This window comes from Elephas maximus, chromosome 5 (genome assembly GCF_024166365.1).
Source record: "Elephas maximus indicus isolate mEleMax1 chromosome 5, mEleMax1 primary haplotype, whole genome shotgun sequence".
Classification (NCBI taxonomy): Eukaryota; Metazoa; Chordata; class Mammalia; order Proboscidea; family Elephantidae; genus Elephas; species Elephas maximus.
Genome location: NC_064823.1, coordinates 15180356 through 15202007, shown reverse-complemented (window position 1 = coordinate 15202007; position 21652 = coordinate 15180356).

Below are 21652 nucleotides of genomic sequence, written 5' to 3'. Positions count from 1 at the left end.
TTTAATTCCAAGCAATATTTTTCTAGAAAACCTGAGTTTGATGTCTTATGGCTAATAAGGAAACTATGTGTGCAGATTTAATCTAAATTTTCATAAGGAACAGAAACAGTGTTTAAATATAAATCTGACTCATTTTATTAGAGCCATAGTGTGTAGTATTGTCTTATTGGGAAAAAATAAATTGAAAGGTTTGCATTTAGCTTTATCTGTAGTTACATACACTTTTCCTGAATTTCAGAAAAATTGAAGATTGACTCCTAAACTACCGAGTACAGTCTAATGAATCCTTAGTGAACCACAAACTTTGCAAGTCAAAATGTGCTCTCATTCTTTTTATTTATCATCAACCATAATTAAACGTTCAAATCATGAATATTAAAAACATCTTTAAAAAGAAATGACTTTTCTAAAATAGAATACCACTTGAATCATACTGATGACCCAAAATAGTCTACCTTTTTTTTTTTCTCAAAGTGCAGGTTGATTGATTTTCACTGACAAATAAAAATTGCCTCATGCTGATCTGAATAGTAATGAACACAGGCATTTATTTAAGAAAGGTTACTGCCTTTTTCACTATTTAAGTTTCTATAGGTATGTGGCATGTTCACTGCAAACTTCTCTCTTCTTCCTACCTGCCTCTACCTCCACACGGCCAGCATTACACACACACACAATCCTGAAAAACTAAATTTCTAATTTCTGTCTTTTTTCTACGTGAGGCAGTGAAAAGTGACTTTCAGTGTTCCTTTTCGGAGCTAGTTATATACGAGAAGCAGTCTCCTCACATTTTAAAAACTATTATTTAATTAAACTTTTCATTGAGTTAATTGTAAATTCACAGTGTTGTAAGAAATAATACAGAGAAATACCATGTAGCCTTTACTCAGTTTCCCTCAATGACAAACTTTTGCAAAACTACAATACAGTATTACAACTAAGATATCGGCATTGATATAGTAAAGGTAAAGCACATTTCCATCAAAACAATAATAGCTCATGTCATATTTTTAAAGCCACATTATATTCGTCCCATTACCACACCTTTCTTAACTCCTAATCTATTCCTCATTTCTATAATTTTGACATTTTAAGAATGTCATGTACATTAAATCATACAGTATGTAACCTTCTGGAATTGGCTGTTTTCTCAGCATAAGTCTATGAAGATTTAACGAGGTGTTGCCTGTATCAATAATTCATTTTTTTTTCCCCTGAGTATTATCCCGTGGCATCCACGTCCCACAGTATAGCTATTCACCCACTGAAAGACACAGGGTTGTTTCCAGTTTCGGCTATTGTGAATAATACTGATAGAAACATCGGTGTCCAGGTTTTGTGTTAACGTAAGTCTTCATTTCTCTGAGATAAAAGCCTTGGAGTGAAACTGCTGGAACGTATGGTAGTTCCTACCAGCAATATATAAGCAATTCAGTTTCTGCACATCCTTGCCAGCATTTGGTGTTGGTGTTGCCCTAATTTTGTTTTTTTTTTGTGTGAAGAAATATATGTATGTGTGTGTGTGTGTGTGTATATATATATATATTCATTGCTGTTGAGTCAATTCCGACTCATAGTGACCCTATAAGACAAGGTAGTGCTGTCCCATAGGCATAGGATTTCCAAAGAGTGGCTGGTGGATTTGAACTGCCGACTTTTTGGTTTGCAGCTAAGCTCTTGACTACTGTGTCAGCAGGGGACCTTATATACACCATAACATTTTCAAATTCAATGTTTTTCGCATATGCCATTTAGTGATATCATTATATTAATCATGTTGTGCAACCAATTTGAATTTCTTTTTACTGGCTAATGATGTTTAACATCTTTTTATGCTTTCACTTGCCATCTGAACATTTCTTTGGTAAAATGTCTCTTCATATCTTTTGCTCATATTCTAATTAGATTGTGTGCTTTTATACTCTTGAGTTTTGAAAGTTGTCTATAAATTCTAGATATTGGATTGTTATTTGTAGTGTCTCCTACTCTGTACCATGCCTTTTATCCTCTTAACAGGATCTTCATGGAGAAAAGGGTTTTAGTTTTGATGAATTGCAGTTTATTGATTTTTTCCTTTTCATAGATTATGATTTTCTTGATAAATTGAAGAGCAATTTGCCTAGTCCCAAATCCCAAAAATTTTATCCTTTTTTTTCCTTGCTAAATGTTTAATGGTTGTACATTTTAGATTTACGTCTATGATCCATTTTGAGTTAAATTTTGTATAAGGTATAAAATTTAATTTGAGATTCTTTTTTTTTTTTTTGCATATGAATGTCCTATTGCTCCAGCACTATTCTGAAAGAGGTTACCGTTCCTTCACTGAATTATTTTTACACCGTCTTTGTCAAAATTCAGTTGTATATCTTTATGTGGGTCCATTTCCGGGTTTTCTTTTCTGTTTGATTGATCTATGTGTCCATCTTGATTATTGTAGCTAAAAGATAAGTCTCAAAATTGGTTAGATTGATTTCTTTCATTTTGCTCTTCTTTTTAAAAAGATTTATCTATTCTTGTTTCTTTGCCTTTCCATGTAAATTTTAAAATAATGTTGCTTACATCTATCAAATATCTTTCTTGGGCTTTCATAGGAACTGCATTAAACCTGTATATCAATTTGGGAAAAATTGTTAACTTTACTATATTAACTCTTCCAATCCATGTACATGGTATAACTCTCTATTTATTTAGATCTTTTGTGATTCCTTTCATAATTTTGTGTACTTTCCAGTGTGTATGTCCTATGCATATTTTGTTTGATTTATACCTAAGTATTCCATTTTATTTTTAGCAATTGTAAATGGTATATTTTTAAACTTATGTCCATGTTTTCATTACTAGAATATAAATATACAATTGATTTTTGTAAGTTTATCTTGTATCTTGCCAGCTTTCTGAAGGAAAATTTATAACACTAAGTGAATATATTAAGGACCCCTGGTGGTGCAATGGTTAACCGCTCAGCTGGTAACTGAAATGTCAGTGGTTCAAACACATCCAGTGGATCCATGGGAGAAAAGGCCTGGCAATATGCTATTGTAAAGATTAAAATCCGTTGCCATCAAGTCTATCCCAACTCATAGTGACCCTGCAGGACAGAGTAGAACTGCCCATAGGGCTTTCAAGGTTGTAATCTTTACAGAAACATACTGCCACATCTTTTTCCTGCAAAGCAGCTGCGAGTTCGAACTGCCAACCTCTTGGTTAGTAGCTGAGGTCTTAACAACTGTTCCAGATTACAGCCTAGGAAACCCTGTGTGACACTTCTACTCAGTCATATAGGGTGGGTATGAGTTAGAATCAATATGACAACACATAACAATAAGTGCATACATTAGAAAAGAATAAAAATCTCAAATCAATCATCAGTTACTAGCCCTCAGGTTTGTTTGCTTGTTTGTTTTCGTAGATTTGTTGGGATTTTCTATGTAGACGATAATGTCTTCTGCAAATAGGGGCAGTTTCATTTCTTCCGTTACAATCTGCATCCTCCTTATTTTCTTTCTTTGCTTTGATACCCTGGCTAGAATTTCTAGCACTATGTTGGATAACAGTGGGGAGAAAGGACATTTTTGCCATGTTCATCATCTTAGGGGAAAAACATTTAGTCTGTTAAAATTAACTGTATGTTAGCAGTAGATTTTTCATAGATGTTCTTTATCAAGTTAAAGAGCTTCCCTTCTATTCCTATTTTTTTGGAGATTTTTAAATCATTAATGGGTGTTGAATTGTGTCATATGCTTTTCATGGACCAATTGGTATAATCATGTTATTTTTCTTCTTTAGTCTGTTATTATGGTGAATTACTTAGACTGAGGTTCAAATATTAAACAAGTCTTGCATCTTGTAATAAACCCCACTTGGCCATGGTGTATAACGTTCTTTATATACTGCTGAGATCTGTTTGTTAATATTTTAACAATATTTGCATCTGTATTCATTACAAGTATTGGCCTATAGTTTTTTCATTTTGTACTGTTTGGTTCTGGTATCAGGGTAATATTAGCTTTATAAATAAATCAAAAAGTGTTCTTTCTTCTTCTGTTTTCTGAAAACAGATTGTTCAGAATCAGTGTTAATTCTTTTTTAATAGTCTGATAGAATTCTCCAGTGAGACCACCTAGACTTGGGAATTTTTCTTTTGGAAGTTTATAAATTAAAAATTTAATTTAGTTATAAAACCAGTGTCTATTGAGTCAAAACTGACTCATGGAGGCCCCATGTATTTCAGAGTAGAATTGCGCTCCACAGGGTTTTTAACGGCGATTTTTCAGAAGTACATAACCAGGGCTTTTTTCTGAGGTGCCTCTGGGTAGACTAGGGTCCCCAACATTTCAGTTAGCAGCATAGCATATAACCTTTTCTACAGTGCTATTCAAATTATATATTTAAAATTGGGTGAGTCGTGGTACTTAGAATTTTTGAGGGATTTTTCTACTTTGTCTAAGTTGTCTGAGTTATGAGTGTTTAGTCATTCAAACTTTACTATCTTTTCTATTATCTTCAGAGTGTATAGTGATATCCCATTTCAATCGTGATATTTTTGCTTTATGTCTACTCTCTTTTTTATTTCTCAATCTTGGTAGAAGTTTGTCAATTTTCTTGACCTTATTAAATAAGCTCTTTGTTTCATTGACTTTCTGTATTGTTTTCCCATGTTAAACATTATTTATTTATGATGATATCTTCATTATATTCTTCCTGTTGTTTTCTTTGAATTTATTTGTTTTCCTTTGTCTGGGCTTTCCAGGTGAGAGTTTAGATTATTGATTTGAGATTTTTTTCTTTTATCTAATATAGAAATAATACAGTACCAGAAGATGAGCCCCTCAGGTTGGAAGGCACTCAGAATATGACTGGGGAAGAGTTGTTATTTATTTATGGTATTAAACTTAATTTATTTATGATGATATCTTTATTATATTCTTCCTATTGATTTCTTTGAATTTATTTTGTTTTCCTTTCTTTGGGCTTTCCAGGTGAGAGCTTAGCTTACTGATTTGAGTTTTTTTTTTCTTTTATCTAATATAGAAATAATACAGTGCTGGAAGATGAGCCCCTCAAGTTGGAAGGCACTCAAAATATGACTGAGGAAGAGCTGCCTCTTCAAAGTACAGTCTACCTTAATGATATGGATGGAGTCAAGCTTTTGGGACCTTCATTTGCTGATGTGGCATGACTCAAAATGAGAAGAAACAGCTGCAAACATCCATTAATAATTGAAACCTGGAACGTACAAAGTATGAATCTAAGAAAATTGGAAACCGTCAAAAATGAAATGGAACGTATAAACATCAGCATTAGAGAGCCGAAATGAACTGGTATTGGCCATTTTGAATCGGACAGTCATGTGGTCTACCATGCCTGGAATGACAACTTGAAGAGGAATGGCTTCAAAAAGAACATTTCAAGATCTATCATGAAGTAAAACACTGTCAGTAATAGGAAAATATCCATGTCCTTACAAAGAAGACCAGTTAATATGACTATTATTCAAATTTATGCACCAAGCACTAAGGCCAAAGATGAAGGAATTGAAGATTTTTACCAACTTCTGTAGTCTGAAATTGATTGAACATGCAATCAGGATGCACTGATAATTACTGGTGATTGACATGTGAAAGTTGGAAACAAAGAAGTATGAGTAGTTGGAAAATATGGCCTTCATGATAGAAAAGATGCCAGAGATCACATGATTGAATTTTGCAGGACCAACGACTACTTCATTGCAAATATCTTTTTTCACCAACATAAACAGCAAATATACACATGAACCTTGGCAAATGGAATACATAGAAACCAAATTGACTACATCTGTGGAAAAAGACAATAGAAAGGCTCAATATCATCAGTAAGAGCAAGGCCAGGGATCAGTTGCGGATCAGACCCTCAATTACTCATATGCAAGTTTAAGTTGAAACTGAAGAAAATTAGAACAAGTCCATGAGAGCCAAAGTATGACCTTGAGTATATCACTATACTTAGAGACCATTTCAAGAATAGATATGACACGTTGAACGTTAATGACCGAAGACCAGATGAGTTGTGGAATGACATCAAATACATCATACATGAACAAGGCAAGAGGTCATAAAAAAGACAAGAGAGAAAGAAAAGACATAAATGGATGTCAAAAGAGACTCTGAAACTTGCTCTTGATCATCAAGTAGCTACAGCAAAAGGAAAAAAATGAAGAAGTAAAGAGCTGAATGGAAGGCTTCAAAGGGCACCTTGGGAAGACAAAGTAAAGTATTTTATGATGACATGTACAAAGACCTGGAGATAGAAAACCAAAAGGGAAGAATACTCTCATCATTTCTTAAGCTGAAAGAACTGAAGAAAAAATTCAGGCCTTGAGTTGTAATACGGAAGGATTCTATGGTAAAATATTAAACGACGCAGGAAGCATCAAAAGAAGATGGAAAGAATACACAGAGTCAGTATGCGAAAAAGAAATAGTCAACATTCAAACATTTCAGGGGGTAATACATGATCAGGAACCAATGCTAATGAAGGAAGAAGTTCAAGCTTCACTGAAGGCATTGGCAAAAAACAAGGCTCCAGGAATTGACGGAATACCAACTGAGATGTTTCAACAAAGAATGCATTGCTGATGCTCACTCATCTATGCCAAGAATTTGGAGGACAGCTACCTGTCTAACTCACAGGAAAAGATCCATATTTATGTCCATTCCCAAGAAAGGAGATCAAACTGAATGCAGAAATAATCAACATGCAATCAAAATTAATATCACATGCAATCAAAATTTTGCTGAAGATCATTCAAAAGTGGCTGCAGCAGTATATATTGACAGGGAACTACCAAAAATCCAAGCTGGATTTAGAAGAGGATGTGGAACAAAGGATATCATTGTTGAAGTCAGATGGATCCTGGCTGAAAGTAGAGAATAGCAGAAATATGTTTACCTATGTTTTATTGACTATGCTAAGGCATTCAACTGTGTGGATCATAGCAAACTATGGATAACATTGAAAACAATGGGAATTCCAGAACACATAATTGTGCTAATGAGGAATCTATACATGGATCAAGAGGTAGCTGTTCAAGCAGAACAAGGGGATACTGAATGGTTTAAAGTCAGGAAAGCTGTGTGTCAGGGTTGTATCCTTTCACCATGCCTATTCACTCTGTGATGCTAAGGAAATAATCCAAGAAGCTGGAGTATATGAAGAAGAACAGGGCATTAGTACCGGAGGAAAACTCATTAACCTGTGCTATTCAACCTTGCTTGCTGAAAGCGAAGAGGACTTGAAGCATTTACCGATGAAGGTGAAAGACCACAGCCTTCAGTATGAATTACACCTCAATGTAAAGAAAACAAAAATCCTCACAACTGGACCAATAAGCAACATGATAAACAGAGAAAAGATTGAAATTGTCAAAGATTTCATTTTATTTGGATCCACAATTATCACTCATGGAAATAGCAGTCAAGAAGTCAAAAGACAAAGTGCATTGGGTAAATTTGCTGCAAAAGACATCTTTAAAGTGTTGAACAGCAAAGATGTTACCTTGAGAACTAAGATGCGCCTGATCTGAGCCATGGTGTTTTCAATTGCCACATATGCATGTGAAAGCTGGACAAGGAATAAGGAAGACTGAAGAACAATTGAAGCCTTTGAGTTGTGGTCAAAGAATGGACAAATTTGTCTTGAAAGAAGTACAACCAGAATGCTGCTTTGAAACAAGGATGGTGAGACTATGTCTCACATGCTTTGGACATGACGCTTAGTAGAGTAGAGCGTCAGCAAGAAAGAGGAAGACCCTTGAGAAGATGGATTGACACAGTGGATCAACAATGGATTCAAGCATAGTAACAATTGTGAGGATGTTGGAGGACTGGACAGTGTTTCATTCCATTGTGCATAGAGTCTCTATGAATCGGAACCGACTGGATGGCACCTAACAACAAAAAAAATATTTTTAGCGATTTAGAAATTTGATCCTGTAAATGCTGCTCTCAGTATGCTTTAACTGCATTTTAAAATTTTTGATTTGTTGTATGTTTATTTTTATTCAATTTGATGCATTTTTAATTTCCCTTAAGACTTCCTTTTTGACTCATGGATTATTTGGGAATGCATTGTTTAGTTTTCAGAAGTTTGGAGGTTTTTATATTATATTTTGTTACTGATTTCTAGCTTGGTTCCATTTTTGTCAGAAAACACATTCATCTGATTTCAATTATTTTAAATTTGTTGAAGTTTGTTTTATGACCCAGGGAATGGTCTATCTTGGATTTTATTCCATACTATTTCTATCAGGTGTACTCATAACGACCCTATCGGACAAAGAATAACTGAGCCCATAGGGCTTCCAAGGCTGTAATCTTTATGGAAGCAGACTGTCAAGTCTTTCTCCTGTGGAGCAGCTGGTGGGCTCAAATCACCAACCTTTGGGTCAGAAGCTGAGCACTTAACCCCTGCATTCATCAGGGCTCCTTTGTTTGTTCCATAATGAAAAACCAAACCAAACCTGTTACTGTGGAGTTGATTTTGACTCATAGAGGCGCTATAGGACAGGGTAGAACTGCCCCATAGGGTTTCCAAGGGGCAGTTGATGGATTTGAACTGCTGACCTTTTGGTTAGCCACTGAGCTTTTAACCACTGTACCACCAGGGCTCCCAGGGCTCCACAGGCACTTGAAAAGAATGTGTATTCTGTTGTAGTTGGGTGAACTATTCTACAAATGTCAATTCAGTCCAGTTTGGGTATGGTGTTGTTGAGTTCTTCTATAATCCTGATGATTTTCTGTCTTGTTTTTCTATCAGTTGTGCAGAGGATTATTGAAATACCCAACTAAAATTGTGACTTTGTTCATTTTCTCTTCAGTTCTATCAGATTTTGTGTCACATTTTTTGCAATTTTGTTCTTTGGTGTATGCATTTAAGGATTGTAGAATACTTGACAGCATTGGGTGGTGTAGAATCTTCTTGGTGGATTAACCCTTTTATCATATGCAAGATCCCTTTCTGTCTTTCGTAATACTTCTGCACTCATGAGTACCTTATTCCATATACAGGTACTCCTGCTTTATTTTAATTAAAGTCTGCATAATATGTGATATATATTATAATATATAATTATATATATGATCTGTATATATGAGATATATATAATATATCATATATAATTATATATATATGATATGACACATAATATATCATATGCATGATGATATAGGCACCCTGGTGGCATGGTGGTTAAGAGCTCAGCTGCTAACCAAAAAGTCAGGAGTTAGAATCCACCAGCCACTCCTTAGAAACCATATGGAGCAGTTCTAATTGTTTGTTTTTTTTTTTTTTTTTATTAAGCTTCAAGTGAACATTTACCATTCCAATCAGTCTGTCACATGTAGGTTTACATACATCTTACTCCCTTCTCCCACTTGCTCTCCCCCTATTGAGTCAGCCCTTCCAGTCTCTCGTTTCGTGCCAATTTTGCCATCTTCCCTCTCTCTCTATCTTCCCATCCCCCCTCCAGTCAAGAGTTGCCAACACACTCTCCCGTGTCCACCTGATTTAATTAGCTCACTCTTCATCAGCATCTCTCTCCCCCCCACTGACCAGTCCTTTTCATGCCTGATGAGTTGTCTTCGGGGATGGTTCCTGTCCTGTGCCATTAGAAGTTCTGGGGAGCATTGTCTCTGGGATTCCTCTAGTCGCAGTCATACCATTAGGTGTGGTCTTTTAGTGAGAATTTGGGGTCTGTATCCCATTGGTCTCCTGCTCCCTCAGGAGTTGTCTGTTGTGCTCCCTGACAGGACAGACATCGATTGTGGCTGGGCACCAACTAGTTCTTCTGGTCTCAGGATAATGTAGGTCTCTGGTTCATGTGGCCCTTTCTATCTCTTGGGTTCTTAGTTGTCGTGTGACCTTGGTGTTCTTCCTTTGCCTTTGCTCCAGGTGGGTTGAGACCAATTAATGTATTTTAGATGGCTGCTTGTTGGCATTTAGGACCCCAGGCGCCACAATTCAAAGTGGGATGCAGAGTGTTTTCATAATAGAATTGTTTTGCCATTGACTTAGAAGTCCCCTCAAACCAAGTTCCCCAGACCCCAGCCCCTGCTCTGCTGACCTTTGAAGCTTTCATTTTATCCCGGAAACCTCTTTACTTTTAATCCAGTCCAATTAGGCTGACCTTCCTTGTTTTGAGTGTTATCTTTCCCTTCACCCAAAGCAGTTCTTATCTACAGATTGATCAATAAAAAGCCCTCTCCCTCCCTCCCTCCCTCCCCCCTTTGTAACGACATAAGTCTGTGTTCTTCTCTGTTTTTTCTATTTCTCAAGATCTTATAATAGTGGTCTTATACAATATTTGTCCTTTTGCAACTGACTCATTTCGCTCAGCATAATGCCTTCCAGATTCCTCCATGTTATGAAATGTTTCAGAGACTCGTCACTGTTCTTTATCGATGCGTAGTATTCCATTGTGTGAATATACCACAATTTATTTACCCATTCGTCCGTTGATGGACATCTTGGTTGCTTCCAGCTTTTTGCTATTGTAAACAGAGCTGCAATAAACATGGGTGTGCATATATCTGTTTGTGTGAAGGCTCTTGTATCTTTAGGGTATATTCCGAGGAGTGGGATTTCTGGGTTGTATGGTAGTTCTATTTCTAACTGTTTAAGATAACGCCAGATGGATTTCCAAAGTGGTTGTACCATTTTACAATCCCACTACCAGTGTATGAGAGTTCCAATCTCTCCGCAGCCTCTCCAACATTTATTATTTTGTGTTTTTTGAATTAATGCCAGTCTAGTTGGTGTGAGATGAAATCTCATCGTAGTTTTAATTTGCATTTCTCTAATGGCTAATGATTGAGAGCATTTTCTCATGTATCTGTTGGCTGCCTGAATATCTTCCTTAGTGAAATGTGTGTTCATATCCTTTGCCCACTTCTTGATTGGGTTGTTTGTCTTTTTGTGGTTGAGTTTTGACAGAATCATGTAGATTTTAGAGATCAGGTGCTGGTCTGAGATGTCATAGTTGAATATTCTTTCCCAGGCTGTAGGTGGTCTTTTTACTCTTTTGGTGAAGTCTTTAGATGAGCATAGGTGTTTGATTTTTAGGAGCTCCCAGTTATCTGGTTTCTCTTCATCATTTTTGGTAATGTTTTGTATTCTGTTTATGCCCTGTATTAGGGCTCCTAGGGTAGATCCTATTTTTTCTTCCATGATTTTTATCGTTTTAGTCTTTATGTTTAGGTCTTTGATCCACTTGGAGTTAGTTTTTGTGCATGGTGTGAGGTATGGGTCCTGTTTCATTCTTTTGCAAATGGATATCCAGGTATGCCAGCACCATTTGTTAAAAAGACTATTATTTCCCCAATTGACTGACACTGGTCCTTTGTCAAATATCAGCTTCTCATACGTGGATGGATTTATGTCTGGATTCTCAATTCTGTTCCATTGGTCTATGTGCCTGTTGTTGTACCAGTACCAGGCTGTTTTGACTACTGTAGCTATATAATAGGTTCTGAAATCAGGTAGGGTGAGGCCTCCCACTTTCATCTTCTTTTTCAGTAATGTTTTGCTTATCCGGGGGTTCTTTCCTTTCCATGTGAAATTAGTGATTTGTTTCTCTATCCCCTTAAAGTATGACATTGGTATTTGGATTGGAAGTGCGTTATATGTATAAATGGCTTTTGGTAGAGTAGACATTTTTACTATGTTAAGTCTTCCTATCCATGAGCAGGGTATGTTTTTCCACTTAAGTATGTCCTTTTGAATTTCTTGTAGCAGAGTTTTATAGTTTTCTTTGTATAGGTCTTTTACATCCTGGGTAAGATTTATTCCTAAGTATTTTATCTTCTTGGGGGCTACTGTGAATGGTATTGATTTGGTTATTTCCTCTTCGGTGTTCTTTTTGTTGATGTAGAGGAATCCAAGTGATTTTTGTATGTTTATTTTATATCCTGAGACTCTTCCAAACTCTTCTATTAGTTTCAGTAGTTTTCTGGAGGATTCCTTAGGGTTTTCCATGTATACGATCATGTCATCTGCAAATAGTGATAGCTTTACTTCCTTCTCACCAATCTGGATACCCTTTATTTCTTTGTCTAGCCTAATTGCCCTGGCTAGGACTTCAAGTACGATGTTCAATAAGAGCGGTGATAAAGGGCATCCTTGTCTGGTTCCCGTTCTCAAGGGAAATGCTTTCAGGTTCTCTCCATTTAGAGTGATATTGGCCGTTGGCTTTGCACATATGCCCTTTATTATGTTGAGGAATTTTCCTTCAGTTCCTATTTTGGTTAGAGTTTTTATCATAAATGGGTGTTGAACTTTGTCAAATGCCTTTTCTGCATCTATTGATAAGATCATGTGGTTTTTATCTTTTGTTTTATTTATGTGATGGATTACATTAATGGTTTTTCTGATATTAAACCAGCCTTGTATACCTGGTATAAATCCCACTTGATCAGGGTGAATTATTTTTTTGATGTGTTGTTGGATTCTATTGGCTAGAATTTTGAGGATTTTTGCATCTATGTTCATGAGGGATATAGGTCTAAAATTTTCTTTTTTTGTAATGTCTTTACCTGGTTTTGGTATCAGGGAGATGGTAGCTTCATAGAATGAGTTGGGTAGTATTCCGTCTTTTTCTATGCTTTGAAATACCTTCAGTAGTAATGGTGTTAAGTCTTCTCTGAAGGTTTGATAGAACTCTGCAGTGAAGCTGTCTGGGCCAGGACTTTTTTTTGTTGGAAGTTTTTTGATTACCGTTTCAATCTCTTTTTTTGTTATGGGTCTATTTAGTTGTTCTACTTCTGAATGTGTTAGTTTAGGTAGGTAGTATTGTTCCAAGAATTTATCCATTTCTTCTAGGTTTTTAAATTTGTTAGAGTACAATTTTATGTAGTAATCTGATATGATTCTTTTGATTTCATTTGGTTCTGTTGTGATGTGGTCCTTCTTGTTTCTTATTCGGGTTATTTGTTTCCTTTCCTGTTTTTCTTTAGTCAGTCTAGCCAGTGGTTTATCAATTTTGTTAATTTTTTCAAAGAACCAGCTTTTGGCTTTGTTAATTCTTTCAGTTGTTTTTCTGTTCTCTAATTCATTTAGTTCAGCTCTAATTTTGATTATTTGTTTTCTTCTGGTGCCTAATGGGTTCTTTTGTTGCTCACTTTCTATTTGTTCAAGTTGTCGGGAGAGTTCTCTGATTTTGGCTCTTTCTTCTTTTTGTATGTGTGCATTTATCGATATAAATTGGCCTCTGAGCACTGCTTTTGCTGTGTCCCAGAGGTTTTGATAGGAAGTATTTTCATTCTCGTTGCTTTCTAAGAATTTCCTTATTCCCTCCTTGATGTCTTCTATAACCCAGTCTTTTCTCAGGAGGGTATTGTTCATTTTCCAAGTATTTGATTTCTTTTCCCTAGTTTTTCTGTTATTGATTTCTAGCTTCATTGCCTTGTGGTCTGAGAAGATGCTTTGTAATATTTCGATGTTTTGGATTCTGGAAAGATTTGTTTTATGACCTAATATGTGGTCTATTCTAGAGAATGTTCCATGTGCACTAGAAAAAAAAGTATATTTTGCAGCAGTTGGGTGGAGAGTTCTGTATAAGTCAATGAGGTCAAGTTGGTTGATTGTTGTAAGTAGGTCTTCCGTGTCTCTATTGAGCTTCTTACTGGATGTCCTGTCCTTCTCCGAAAGTGGTGTGTTGAAGTCTCCTACTATTTTTGTGGAGGTGTCTATCTCACTTTTCAATTCTGTTAAAATTTGATTTATGTATCTTGCAGGCCTGTCATTGGGTGCATAAATATTTAATATGGTTATGTCTTCCTGATCAATTGTCCCTTTTATCATTATATAGTGTCCTTCTTTATCCTTTGTGGTGGATTTAAGTCTAAAGTCTATTTTGTCAGAGATTAATATTGCTACTCCTCTTCTTTTTTGCTTATTGTTTGCTTGATATATTTTTTTCCATCCTTTGAGTTTTAGGTTGTTTGTGTCTCTAAGTCTAAGGTGTGTCTCTTGTAGGCAGCATATAGATGGATAGTGTTTTTTTATCCAGTCTGTGACTCTCTGTCTCTTTATTGGTGCATTTAGTCCATTTACATTCAGCGTAATTATAGGTAAGTAAGTTTTTCGTGCTGTCATTTTGATGCCTTTTCATGTGTGTTGTTGGCCATTTCATTTTTCCACAGGCTTTTTTGTGCTGAGACGTTTTTCTTAGTAGCTTGGGAGATCCTCATTTTCATAATGTTTAACTTTCTGTTTATTGAGTCGTTACGTTTTTCTTGGCTTTTTTCTTGAGGTATGGAATTGATATTCCTTTTTGTGGTTACCTTTTTATTTACCCCTATTTTTCTAAGTAAAAACCTAACTTGTATCCTTCTATATCGCCTTGTATCACTCTCCATCTGGCAGTTCAATGTCTCCTATATTTAGTCCCTCTTTTTGATTATTGTGATCGTTTATCTATTGATTTCCATGATTTCCTGTTGTGTGTATTATTTTGTTTATTTATTTATTTTTTAGAATTAGTCTTAATTTCTTTGTTTTTGTGCTTTCCCTATTTGAGTTGCGTTGATATCAGGACATTCTGTTTTGTGACCTTGTATTGTGCTGGTACCTGATATTATTGGTCATCCGGCCAAACAATCTCCTTTAGCATTTCTTGCAGTCTTGGTTTAGTTTTTGCAAATTCTCTAAACTTGTGTTTATCTGTAAATATCTTAATTTCTCCTTCATATTTCAGAGGGAGTTTTGCTGGATATATGATCCTTGGTTGGCAGTTTTTCTCGTTCAGTGCTCTGTATATGTCGTCCCATTCCCTTCTTGCCTGCATGGTTTCTGCTGAGTAGTCTGAACTTATTCTTATTGATTCTCCCTTGAAGGAAACCTTTCTTTTCTCCTGGCTGCTTTTAAAATTTTCTGTTTGTCTTTGGTTTTGGCAAGTTTGATGATAATATGTCTTGGTGTTTTTCTTTTTGGATCAATCTTAAATGGGGTTCGATGAGCATCTTGGATAGATATCCTTTCGTCTTTCATGATGTCAGGGAAGTTTTGTGTCAGGATTTCTTCAACTATTTTCTCTGTGTTTTCTGTCCCCCCTCCCTGTTCTGGGACTCCAATCACTCGCAAGTTATCCTTCTTGATAGAGTCCCACATGATTCTTAGGGTTTCTTCATTTTTTTTAATTCTTTTATCTGATTTTTTTTCAGCTATGTTAGTGTTGTTTCCCTGGTCCTCCAGAAGTCCCAGTCTACATTCTAATTGCTCGAGTCTGCTCCTCTGACTTCCTATTGCGTTGTCAAATTCTGTAATTTTATTGTTAATCTTTTGGATTTCTACATGCTGTCTCTCTATGGATTCTTGCAACTTATGAATTTTTCCACTATGTTCTTGAATAATCTTTTTGAGTTCTTCAACAGTTTTATCAGTGTGTTCCTTGGCTTTTTCTGCATTTATCCTAATTTCATTTGTGATATCTTTAAGCATTCTGTAAATTAGTTTTTTATATTCTGTATCTGATAATTCCAGGATTGTATCTTCATTGGGGAAAGATTTTGATTCTTTTGTTTGGGGGGTTGGAGAAGCTGTCATGGTTTGTTTCTTTATGTGGTTTGATATGGACTGCTGTCTCCGAGCCATCACTGGGAAACTAGATTTTCCAAGTAGTCGGCTAAAAAAAAATGCAGTCAGACCCCTATCTGAATTCTCCCTCTGGCTCCGGGTATTCGGATGTTAATGGGGCCGCCTGGGGAGGGTGAGGGAGGGATCTGAGAGCTAGGAGTGTAGCACCACAGAATATAGAGCTGAACACCGCGTTCACGCTCCTCTCCTGTTCACCAAAATCCGGGCGGGAGGGGCCCCCGGCTAGGACGCTGCTTTCCTTGCTCGGATACCAGTCACTTCCTTCCGGGGACTTCTCCCTCCGGTGCGCGGCACCGCTCGCGGGCACTGGGTGGGCTTTTCCTGCATGAATGGGTGGACCAGCCCCCAGGGTCTATTCAGGCGATTATAATTGGGCCCCCCGCAGTCACGCCCCGCCCGTGCACGCACCCAAATCCCAGCGGGACGACTTCCGGGTTGGGACGCTGCTTTCCCTGTTCCGGAACCAGTCACTTCCTCCTGGGGACTTCTCCTTCCGGTGCGCCACACCTCTCGCGCGAACTGGGTAGGCGTCACCCACACGGCCAGGTGGGCCCGCCCCCTGGGTCAATTCAGGGTAATAAAAATGGACCCCGAGCTTACGCCCCGCCTGCGCGCACGCCCAGATCCCAGGGGAATGGCTCCCCGTCTGGGATGCTGCTTTCCCCGCTTTGAGAACAGTCACTTCCGGGGATTTCTCCCTCCGGTGTGCCGCGCCACACGTGCGGACTGGGTGTGCGTCCTCCCGCACGAATGTGTGGGCCCAGCCCCAGGGTCATTTTAGGGAAATATAGTTGACCCCCCCACCCGCTCACGCCCGGTCGGCTTCTTGCCTAACTCCCGGCCGGACGGCACCCCAGCTGGGACGCTGTTCTCCCCACTCCCAGATCAGTCACTGCCTCCCGGGTGCTTCTCCCTCTTGCTGCGCCTCTATGCCGCCCGCGCCAACAAGCTAGACTTCCTCCCTGGATGGGTTCGTGGGGGAAGGGGTGGGCCCCCTTTCTGTGCTGTCTGCCCCCCTGGGCTCTGCCCCAGATCGGGCTCCGAAGGTCACCTGCCTAGTACGCTGGCTCCTGGTTCTGAAAACGGTCGCTGTCTGCCCGTATTTGTTCGTTTTCTGTCTCTAAGTCTGTGCTTGTTGTTCAGAGTTTGTAGATTGTTATGTATGTGATCGATTCCCTTGTTTTTCCGAGTGTTCGTTGCAAGAGGGATCTGCTGTAGCGTCCACCTAGTCCGCCATCTTGGCCCCGCTCCTAATTCTGTTTTATAGGGTCACTATGAGTCAGAATCGACTCAACGGCAACAGGGTTTTTTTTAATTGTGATATATGGTAATATGTCATAATATAGCATACATACTATGATATATATGCATAATACATCATATATTAATCGAACTATAGCAAAAGTATATATGGTATATGTGGAATAAAGTACACATGACAGCAAAAAAAAAATAATGACAGACAGGGATATTATATATGATTAAAGGGCCAATCCACCAAGAAGACTTTTTTTTCACTTTCACCTGTCCTATTTTTCATGTTTGAAATGAGTTTTTTAAGACAATATACAGTTGGTCACATTTTAAATCCAGTCTGCCAAGCTCTGTCTTTTAACTGTCATATTTAGACCATTTACACCTAATGTGATTATTGACATGTTAGTGTTCAAGTCTGTCATCTTAGTATTTGTTTTCAGTTGGTTTCCTTTGGTTCATGATCACGCATTTTTTTGTTTTGTTGCCTTTCTATGAGTTATTTGACCATTATTTGGATTCCATCTAGGCTTATTTTTGTTTTTGAATATAATTTTATATGTATATATAATTTTTGCTCTTTTGGGGTTGCACTTGGTGTCTATTATATATAAATAACTTGTCACAGTCAACTGGTGTTGCCAGTTTACCAGTTTGAGAGAACTATAAGAAGCCCTTCCTCTATTTACCTCTTTTCTTTCCTTCATTTCTAGTTTTCTTAAATATATCTTTTATGCACATTTTGAACCACATAGATACTGTTATACTTTTTCTGTCAACTATCAAACATAACTTAGAGAATTCAAGACAAGAATTAAACCTTATCGTATTTATCAATGTCTTTGTTTGCCTGATGTACAAGTTTTCATCTTTTATTTTTTCTTTCTGTTTGAGGAATGCCCTTTAGCAGTTCTTTTAGGGTAAGTCTACTGATGATAAAGTCTATTAGTTTTCCTTCAGCTGAGAATGTTTTAATTTTCCCTACGTTCTTGAAGGATACTTTCACTGAGTATAAGATCCTGGATTGAGAGTTCTTTACTTCCAGCATCTTTAAGATATAGTGCCATCTTCTTGCATTCTCCATTTTTTTGAACTAGAAATTCACTGTCATTGAAATGTTTGTTTTTCTCTCCTGTAGGCAATGTGGAAACTCTGGTTGCATAGTGGTTAAGAGCTATAGCTGCTATCCAAAAGGTCGGCAGTTGAAATCCACCAGGCACTCCTTTGAAACTCTATGGGGCAGTTCTACTCTGTCCGATAGGGTCACTATGAGTTGGAATCAACTCGATGGCAGTGGCTTGTGTTTCGTTTGGTTTAGTAGGCAATGTATCAACTTTCTCAGGAAGCTTTAAAAATTCCCACTGTCTTTAATTTTCATAGGACCCCTGGTGGTACAGTCCTTAAGCATTTGGCTGCTATACAAAAGGCTGGCAGTTCGAATCCACCAGCTGTTTCTTGGAAATGCTAGGGGGCAGTTCTACTGGAGGAGCTGGAATCAACTTAAAGGCAATGTTTTTTTTGTTTTTTTTTTTCACAACTTATTTGGGTTTATCCTATATCGGGTTTGCTCAGCTTCTGGAATCTGTTTGTATCTCTTACTTTCTGCAATTCTTCCCTCTTTCTCCCTTAGGGACTTCAATGACACAAATGCTAGATTTTTTGTTATACTCCCATGGGTCCCTGAGTCCCTGCTCTTTTGTGTATGTGTGTGTGTTTTAGAGTTTCTTTTGTCTCTATTGTTCAGATTGAGTAATTTCTATTATTCTACCTTCCAGTTTAATGATTCTTTTCTCTGTTCCCTTCATTCTGCTTTTGAATCCATTCAATGAGTTTTTAATTAATTTTTGTTATGTATTTTATTATTATACATTTTATTATAATTTTCAGTTTTAAATTTTCTATTTAATTATTTTCCTAGTTTCTATTTCTTGCTTGAGACTTTATATTCCTTTGTTAAGTATTTCTATTCTTTCATTTGTTCCATGTGTTTATTACATTTCACGTATATTTCTCATCTTTTCCTACCTACATAAATCCACCGATATTTTCCATATAACTACACACACACACAAAGAAACAATTCATGTGGAAATGAATCTTCTAGCAGTAGAGTCTGTTACCAAGGCAGAAAAATGATTATTGCCTAAAAATTTTCAGTTTCTTAGGTTGTTCCTTTACTGGTCATCTGGATAGACGGAGGCTTTTATTGAGTCATTTTTTTTTTTTTTAATCTGTGCCTATTGGTGTTTCTGTGTTTCTGGTTTCTTCCACTTCAAGTCTGGGATATTTAGGGCAAAAAAGATTAATGAGGCATTGACAGAGATAGTTCTATCTAAACTATTGTTGATTTTAAGAATATTGCATTCTTGAAGGTAAAACTGTCTTATTTCATGATTTGATCCTTTGATTCCAGCATTTTTCATTTGTTTGTTAATAAAAAATGTTAGGATAGGCTTCTGCTTCCAGGAATATGGAATAAATATATGTTTCCTACTTCTCCAACTAAGTGCAACTGGAAAAACTAAACATTATCTATAAAACAAACAGAAAAATCCTCTGAAGTGTAAAGAGAAGAAGGCAGTCTTACTAGGGATGTTAAAACCCATGAAACAACATGGTGATGAGTTTTCTGTGATTTCTTCTTTTATTAATCTTTAAAGCATCTCAGTTATACCATATGAACTTGTTTCAAAGTGAATAGTGGGTTAATCCAGTTATTGGATATCATATAGTTGAGAGAAACTAAACAAATGGCTATTTGTCTGGTTGCAACTTTATTCATTCAGTTCTTTATATATTAATTCATTAATTAAATAATTGTTTGCAATTAAATTTGCCAGGCCCCGGGACAGGTAGTTCTGTGTGTGTTCACCAAATTTTGTCAAATTGTTTTACTCTGTAGACAGAAATATATCACTCTCAAATACATCTCAAATATTCATTTACCTGAGATCGGTGCTGTATGAATATTTGCATTAGGCTTTGATATCCCCCCAGTATGGCAATGATGTTTGTACTGTTAATGGATGTTTTGTAGTTCTCCTCATTTCTTACACTTCTGTGTATCAATGATACTCTGTTGGAGCTGGAAACTGTGGAGCGAGTTGACAAAGCCTGGTGCCAAGATCTTTATTAGGTCTCTTAGTGGCCCTTTGTTTAGATTGACTGATAAGTTGGGGGCGGGGAAGTACGGCTGTATCCACATCTTTCTGCGTGTCCTGCTATGCCATCCTCGGCAGAGGAACTGGAGAAGACATATTTCTGCCAGTGAATCTGCCTGCCCTCTTGCATGATTCTAAGAAAAAAAAGGGGTTTGTTGTCACAATGATCATGAATGGTCGCAGAGTTCAAATGTGACAGTCTAGTACAGCTAGATGGTGCCTGGCTAGCACCCCAACTACTCTGACAGGGATCAAAATGGAGAGTCCTGGACCAAGCTGGAGGTAAATGTAGAACAAAATTCTAACTCACAAAAGAAGACCAGACTTACTGGTTTCACTGAGACTGGCGAAACCCCAAGAGTATGGCCCCCAGACACCCTTTTAACTCAGCACTGAAGTCACTCCTGAGGTTCACCCTTCAGCCAAAGACTAGACAGACTCATAAAGCAAAATGAGACGAAATGGGCACAGCAGCCCAGGGGCAAGGAGGAGAAGGCAGGAGGGGACAGGAGAACTGATAATGGGGAAACTAAGGTTAAGAAGAGTGGAGTGTTGATATGTCATGGGGTTGGCAACTAAGGTCACAACACAGTATATCCTTTAATTGTTTAATGAGAAACTAATTTACTCTGTAAATCTTCATCTAAAGTATAGTTAAAAAAAAAAAAAAGAGTTCCAAGATGAAGGAGGAAGGGAAAGCGTCAGTAGTTGCTGGAATCTGTATTTTTGAAAAAAGAAGAAAAAAGAGAGAAGTTCTAGAGATACTAAAATTGAATCGCGCGTTTGTGGTTCTTAATCTCAGTTGTATCCTGAATCTACCAAATTCTCTCCCTCCCAGGCTTCCGAACACTGCTGTCTCACTCCTCTGATGTACCCCAGCTGCTGTTCTAACGCCTGTGGTTCCTCACGCACTGACCTGGCAGCTTAACAAATACCCTGTGCTCTCGTGATCTTTTTCAACAAAATATGATGGTTTTGCTTGTGAATTAGCAAACTACTGGCATTCTCTAAAACTTCTTGAATGGCTGCTGGTAATGCTCACAATTGTAAAGAATCTGGATGCAGAATTAGGTTGTTAAAAGCTGTGTTTGGACTACATTTTGATTGCTTTTGACTTTCTTTTTTTTTTTTTTTTTGATGTTGTATTTAATTTGGCTTCCTGTATAACAATCAACTTTGATCAAAGACTACCTAAAGGTGAGAAGTTTAATACCGACTAAACAAGGGTTGGAGTCCCCAGGCCCATGTTCGTTAGTGTTAGCTGCCATGGAGTTGGGCCCTAACTAACTCATGACGATCCCGTGCACAACTGAACAAGACACTGCCTGTTCCTATGCCATCCCCATGACCAGCTGTGGGTCAGACTTTGTGATCTGAGGTGTTTACATTGGCTGATTTTTGGAAGTAGATTGCCAGGCCTTTCTTCCTAGTCTATCTTACTCTGGAAACTCTGCTAAAATCTGTTCAGCATCATAGCAACACACAAAGCCTCCACTGCCAGATGAGTGATGGGTGTGCGTGAGGTGCATTGGCTGAGAATCAACCCTGAGTATCCCACGTAGAAGGCTAGCATTGTACCACTGAACCACCACCATTGAGTTAGAATCTCT